Below are 7,325 nucleotides of genomic sequence, written 5' to 3'. Positions count from 1 at the left end.
AAAGATGGCTTAGAAATGCATACCTGGTCCTTGTCTTTTTCCAGTTCTAAAGCATTCCATAGTTTACTATTGACCCTGGTATAAAAATCAAATGCTCCAAAAAGCAACCAACCTTGGCAGCCTGCCCCACACTCTAGCTTGCTATCCTGAAGACGCCTGAACTGTTAGATCAGCTTGAAAAAGAGGGCCATGTTTTGAGCACAGAACTCAAGGTGCTGTGAGGAAAGACAGGGCTTCTACTTTAACACCACCTTCCTTGATTAGAACAAGATTTGCCCTGTAAATCACAAAGTATCCCATGACCAAAGTTTCAGATTAGCAAAATATTGGCTCTTCTGCCCACCCAAACAGTAGACTTCAAACCATTAAGGAAAAAGAAAAGGGAGGAGAGACGAAGATAATTGTGACTGGTAGTGGTAAGTATTTTACTGTATTAACTACATCCAGAACACTTGGCCTTCACTCTTGCTAGGATTAGTCCTATGGGTAGGGGCAGAGAAATAAAAGACAGACCTTCACAGGAGGAGGGCAGGACTTATAAAACATTTCCAAGCCATCCCTGCTGCACCTACCTCCTTCTAAAGATGAAAGAATAGTTTTGTAGAGATTTTAAAAACTGGAAGAATGAGCCTGAGGAATCTTATTTAATTTTCTCCCGTATTCCTGCTCACCCAGCATCCATCAGGTCATTCTGACCTTAATGTGAAGAACAAGCTGGGGTTATTCCATCAAACAACTTAGCAGAGCAAAATCAAAGAACACAGAGCTGGCTCAACCATTTTATGAGCTAATTATAAGAATAGAACTTTAATTATATACTCCTGTATTTTACACCCATAGAAAGGAGAGCATGAACATCATTACATGGTGTTCAGCCAAGTGAAGAAAGTGTCCCAGGCAAACTCTCTGCTTCAGGTTATTGTGACATCAGGATTCCTCTCTGTTTTGCTCATTATTATTAATACATCCTCAATGTCTAGTAGAGTATCTGGCACCCAATAAATATTTCCAACTAAAATTAGGAAGATCACTCTGATTACACTTTAGAAAATGAGTGGGAAGCAGGAAACTCTTGGAATAATCCAAAAGAGAGATGTTGCTGATCTGGAGAAAAAAAATGGTTTTTCTTAAAGTGTAGTTCCTTGACCAGCAACATCAACTCCACCAGGGAATATGTTAAAAATACAAATTCTAAGGTCCCACCCACAGATGTACTGAATCAGAAACTGGGGATGGAGCCTGGAAATCTGTGCTTTAACAACCCCTCCAGGTGGTTCTGATAATCGTTCCAGTTTGAGAACAATTGAGATAAGGCAACAGAGAGAGAAAAAGGTGGCTAAGTGATCTATCCGTAAGGCAGAGTCAGCCAGAACAAAGCTCTGAAATGTACTAGCTGTGAAACTTTCAGAGTGGTTCTTCCCTCCGCCTTAGTTTCTTTATTGGTAATAGAATATAATTATACCTACCTCATTGGGTTGTTATAAGGGTTAAATTGAGATTATGCATAAATAGAGTTTTTGGACAGATGTGTGGATCATAATAAATTCTTTCTCCCAACTTTACCGAGATGTGATTGGAAAATAAAAATTGTATGTATTTAAGGTATACAACATGATGATTTGATACACATACATATATTGTGAAATAATTGCTACAGTTGAGCTAACTAACATATCCATCACTTCATTTTTAAAACTCCTTTTTTTGTGGCCAGGTGCGATGGCTCCCAGATTCTCTGGAGGCTATAGTGGGAGGATTGCTTGAGACCAGGAAGTTGGGTTCCAATGAGTATGATCGGGTCACTGCACTCCAGCCTGACAGAGTGAGACCCATGTCTCTAAATAAATAAATACATTTTAAAAAGGAGACTATAATCTGGTTCATGTATTACTACATCCAAAGAAACAGTCTCTCATTCCAAAGAGGTGTTGGCCATCATGGTAGTCTAGAAAAACCGGAGTTACAACATGAAAAGTTGGTCAGTGACCCAGCAGAAAAGGAAGAAGCCTTAGCCAAATTTAATAATTTGGGGACTTTCCAGGCCCACTGATGAGTCCATCCAGGGGAAGAGGTAGACACAGTGACTTGCCAACAGTTGTCAAGCTGTCTGATTTCACTGATGAAATTATCCCTAATGTGAGCCTTAGCCTGCTGCCAATAAACGCTTGAAACCTGTGTTAAACTGCCTTTGTTCTGTGTTTATCAAGCAACCCCCTCATTACTTAACATTAAATTTTGTTCAGAGACAGAAAGTACTGAACACAGAGATGTAAATGTTGTAGTATTCTGGTCAGCATGCTTTTTTTTGTTTAATTATAAATTAATAAACTAGCATTTGTTTTTGTTATATCAGTTTTATAAATCTGGTTCACATGAGTCTGCCCTAAAAGAGGAATCTATTTCATACTGTGTTGATAAATCAGGTTCCAAGCTTCCAAAGCCAAAGGGCAGACCCAGGGCCATGAAAAATTTTCCAAAGTAAAAAATATCACGTGAGGCCTCGAGGTACATATTCTGCTTGGATTAAAGACCTTGATATTGCCTCATAAGTACCCACACACACACACAAAAAAAAAACACATACACATTTATTAGCTATATTTTGCTTTTTAGTAAATTTCTCCTAAATTTGCAGCTTAAAAAAATAAGCATTTATTATTGTGCTGTTCTGTGGGTCAGAAATTCAAAAGTGGCTTAGCTGAGTGATTCTGATTCCAGGTCTTGCACAACACTGCAATCAAGATGTTGGCTGGGGTTGTATTCATCTCAAGGCTCAACTGAGAGAAAATCTGCTTCCCAGCTCATTCATTCATTCGTGTGGCTAGAGGTGGCCCTCAGGGCCTTGATGGCCGTTAGCTGGTAACATTGGTTCCTTGCCACATGCACCCTTCCTTGCTATGTTGCCCAGGCTGGACTTGAACTCCTGGCGTAAGCAATATTCCTGCTTCAGCCTTCAGAGTAGCTGAGACCACAAGCATGTACCACCTCATGCAGATCCCAGCTGTCTTATTCCAGGTTCTCTCCTGCAAACTTCACCTGTATCTTGAACCTCCTCCCACTTGCCTTTCACCACAACCTCCATTGTTCTTGATGGCACTTTTAGGCTGAAACATCTTTCTTTCTCTCTCTCTCTCTGTTGAAAATGAAGTCAGTTCCTTTGGGAAGAAATAAGGAACTATCTGTTTTATGGCCTATTTCTCTACCCAGGCAAAATCCGAGTCAGACAAGGCTCTGGAGCTGGGGTGAGGACAGCGGTGTGTTTCTTTCTGAGTGAAACGCTGTTCTAGAAGCTGAGTACTTGGTGAAGGAAGGGCAGTAGCCTCAGGTCTTCTTGGCTTGCCTCTCCTGGTGTGGAACCATCACCCCACCAGCCCAGGCAAGAGTGATTAGGGCTCCAGTATCTTATTTTTCACTGCATACCTTTTTAAGCTTCTTTAGCTTTTAATTAAGTACACATATATTTCCTAAAAATAAAGAAACAAGGAAAAAATTATATTATTGACACAGGAAGAACAAAGAAGGAATAAAAGTAACAAAAACAAATAAATAAACAAAGCAGCAGAATCCAAAATAGTTACATATCCATATGAGAATTTATGATATGAGAAAGCTGGCATTTAAAATCAATACAGAAAGGATGGACTACTGAATAAATGATGTTCAGACAATTGCATATCCAGTGTCAAAATTATAATTGATCCATACCTCACAATTTTGGAAAATCGCTGTCTTACATTTCTATTTACTTGATGTGCATAATGGACTTCTGGAAGAATACCAAAAAAAAGAAAGAAAGAAAGAAAGAAAGAATGAAAAACTTACTGTTCATAAAATGGAAAAGGCTTAGGAAAAGAAGGAACAAGGTTGGAGCTAGAGCTTTCACTGTATACAGCTTTATGCTGTTTGACTATAAATCTTGTAAATATAATTATCTATTCTACAAATTGAAATTTAAAAAATGAAAGATTTTGGATAAAGAAATATATGAAAAACTACAATGCATTCTAAGATAATATAAATTGTAATGGCTTCTTAAATAGAATTGAAAAAACCCCAAACCATGAAGAAAGACTTTGATAAATTTGACCCAATTACCATTGAAAGCTTCTAGATAAAAAACAGGTATTGTAAACAAATTTAAAACACTAATGATTGACTTGGAAAAATTACTTTCAAATTGTAGAAGAGACAAATGATTAATATTTAGAAATTACACTATTGACTGGGAAAAATATTGAAAGATTTACAATGTCAAGTGGAGGAAACATACATTAAACATTTTAAACTAGCTTCTCTACATCTTATCCACACTAAGGATAAACTCATCTGAGAGCTCTAGAATGTTCTGGTAGGATGACAGTCATCCCAAAGGTGTTCATTCAATTTGTTCAATAAAATCTTGTTAAAAACCCAATATTCATTATAATAGAAATGACTAATCAGATTCTGACAATTCCATAATACAGAAAACTATGAAAGAATTAATAATTAATTAGATCAATATCTCATTTTTACTATAATTAAGAAAATATAAATTATGATAAAATCAGGCTGGGCACAGTGGCTCACGCCTATAATCCCAGCACTGTGGGAAGCAGAGGCAGGAGGATCACTTGAGGCCAGGAGCTCGAGACCAGCCTGGGCAACATAGCGAGACCCTCTCTCTACAAAAAAGTTTTTAAAAAGTCACAAATACCATATGTTCTTGATTACATCTAAGTATAAACAACTAAGAATAAAAATCATCCATTTCTGGAAATGATTAAGCACCTATGCAAGACATTCACTAATGCTTAAACTATAAATATTTTCATTGAAATGCATTTAGAATGCAATTTTTTCAATAGGAAGGCGCTCCCTTATAGGTATTGCCAAGGTGTTGCCCACCAGAGTCCCACAGCTTCTGTCTCTACAGAGAAAAGGCCTGGGTAATCGCATTAACTAATTTTGGCTTAGATGGAGTTTTTACACTTCATCACTGTGTGATTTATTTATCACAAAGTTCTATTCCCATCATAACTTTTATTTGCACATCATTTACTATGCACTTCTCTGGGGAAATATTAATTATATTTGTTGATAGATAATCACTTGTGATTGGCTGTTGGGTTATACTATAACCAGCAACCCCACTGAATAAATTTCAATGACTCCCTATATAATCCTCCCTGTGAACTAACTACTTGACCTTTTGAGTTATTCCCCAGAAAGGGTGGATTTTCTACAAGAGAAAGGAGCTGAGCTTCTGAAGGCCCCAGGGCAGACTCGCAGACATGATTCACCATCCAATGCACGCAGACACCACCACCTGCCCAAGACACCTGGGTCCTGCTTTAAAAGCCCATGATCTCCATCTATGGGAGAGACAGGTTTGAGGCAGCTTCCCCCATTCTCCCAACAAGACGCCTGTTGTATTAAAAATTCTTTTCTTCCTTGGCAATCCTCGTTATCTCAATAATTAGATCTTTATGTAGCAAGCAACTAGACCTAGACTGAAACCTCCTTGTGATTTCAACAGCAATACTATGCTAATTAGAAACTGGGAAACCAAAGATTTCTTCGTAAAATTGTACTTAACAGAGTTTATAATCCTTTTTAGAAACTTCTCATTGTTTTAAGGAATTTTCTAGAAGAGTTTATTGCAATATTTTTTCCCCAAATAGTCAGTGAGACTATAACAAGTTCACCCTTAGTGAAATGTGCATTTTTTTTTAATTTCAGCTTATTGTGGGAGTACAAAAGTTTAGGTTATGTATATTGCCCATGCTCCCCCACCCCACCCCCAGTCAGAGCTTCAAGCGTGTCCATTCCCCAGACAGTGCGTATTGCACTCATTATGTAGGTATTCACCCATCCACTCCCCCCACCCCTTTTATCTGCCCGACACCCAATTGGTGTCATTCCCAAATGTGCACTTAGGTGATGATCAGGGAAACCAGTTTGATGGTGAGTACATGTGGTGCTTATTTTTCCATTCTTGGGATACTTCACTTAGTAGAATGGGTTCCAACTCTTTCCTTCTTAAAACACCACCCTGAGAAGAATTCAAGCCAACTAAGACTATACTTTCAGGGATTATTTTTATAGTGAATTGCCAGAGAAGTGTTTCTCAATTTGTAGGGTACTCATGGAAACCGTGCTCATGAGTTGTAGTGTTCTCTCCTGAGCATAAGCCTGGCTTCTGGTGTTCTCTGGTGGCAACTGACACGTCTCTGTGACTGTTCTCCTTTTTCTTTGGGGAAAGTGAGAAGGCAAGAACATGATTTCCTTCTTTAGAGCTGGTTATTAAGAAAAAGGCAGTCTCTAGTTTTGTACTTTTTAACTTGTAACAAATCTAAAGTTTATACTTTAGCTTTTGTGTTTTATTTACTTCCTCTTTTTGAAATAGTTTTAAAGGCATTTTTGCTATAAAAAATCAGTATTTTAAGTGATTTATCATCATTGAGCAGTGTTTCTCTCCACCTTTGCATCTCATATCTGTCTAATTATACATGATTAATTATCTTGGCTGTGGTGTATTTTGGTACACAGGGGTGAGTTTTCACACATGGGCTGTAATTCTCTGAACTTCCTTTCCCCACTGATGTGAAATGCTGTCTTTAATATTTACTTATTCCCTTAACTATTTCAGTTTTCCTTGGACTTTTATGTTTCCATTTTTTTAAGTTTCATCCTATGCCATAACATACCAGTTTCTTTCATTTCTATTTTATTATTTCTTTATTGAGATTAAATATGCATGACAAAGTTTACCACTTTAATCACTTTTAAGTACATATTTCAATGACAATTCAATTGTCACTGTGCAACACTGTGTCAACACGGTGGCAATAGACTTGTACAACCATCACTACTATCCATCTCCAGAACATTTTTATCATCCTCAACAGAAACTCTGTGGCCATTAAACAATAACTTTCCATTACCCTCTCTCCTCAGGCCCTGGTTATCTCTATTCTACTTTTTTTTTCTATTCTAGGTGTATCATATAAGTGGAATCATACACTATTCAAGGTTTATCCATGTTGTAGCATATGTCAGAATTTCATTCTTTTTTAAAGCTGAATAATATTCTGTTGTGTGTATATGCCACATTTTGTTTATCCATTCATTTATGGACATGTAGCTTGTTTTTACCTTTAAGCTATTGCACATAATGCTGCTATAAACGTGGTTATAGAAGTTCATAGGTGCTGAATCTCTGCTTCCCATTCTTTTGGTTATATACAACCCTGAATGGAATTGCTGCATCATATGATAATTCTGTTTTATTATTTGAAGAGCCACCAAACTTTTCTGCAGCAGCTGCAGCATTTTATAATCCG

At 37.4% G+C, this 7,325-nt stretch overlaps 1 non-coding gene across 1 annotated transcript; it reads left to right on the top strand.

The window, feature by feature from the left end:
* The first annotated feature begins 6,056 nt into the window (after positions 1-6,056).
* On the top strand, positions 6,057-6,264 carry LOC123637522. The gene has a single exon (XR_006734897.1). It is a non-coding gene; the product is annotated as a small nucleolar RNA U3 (small nucleolar RNA).
* Positions 6,265-7,325: the final 1,061 nt, after the last annotated feature.

Source organism: Lemur catta, chromosome 4 (assembly GCF_020740605.2).
Source record: "Lemur catta isolate mLemCat1 chromosome 4, mLemCat1.pri, whole genome shotgun sequence".
Taxonomy (NCBI): Eukaryota; Metazoa; Chordata; class Mammalia; order Primates; family Lemuridae; genus Lemur; species Lemur catta.
This window is presented reverse-complemented; position numbering and strand designations above follow the sequence as displayed.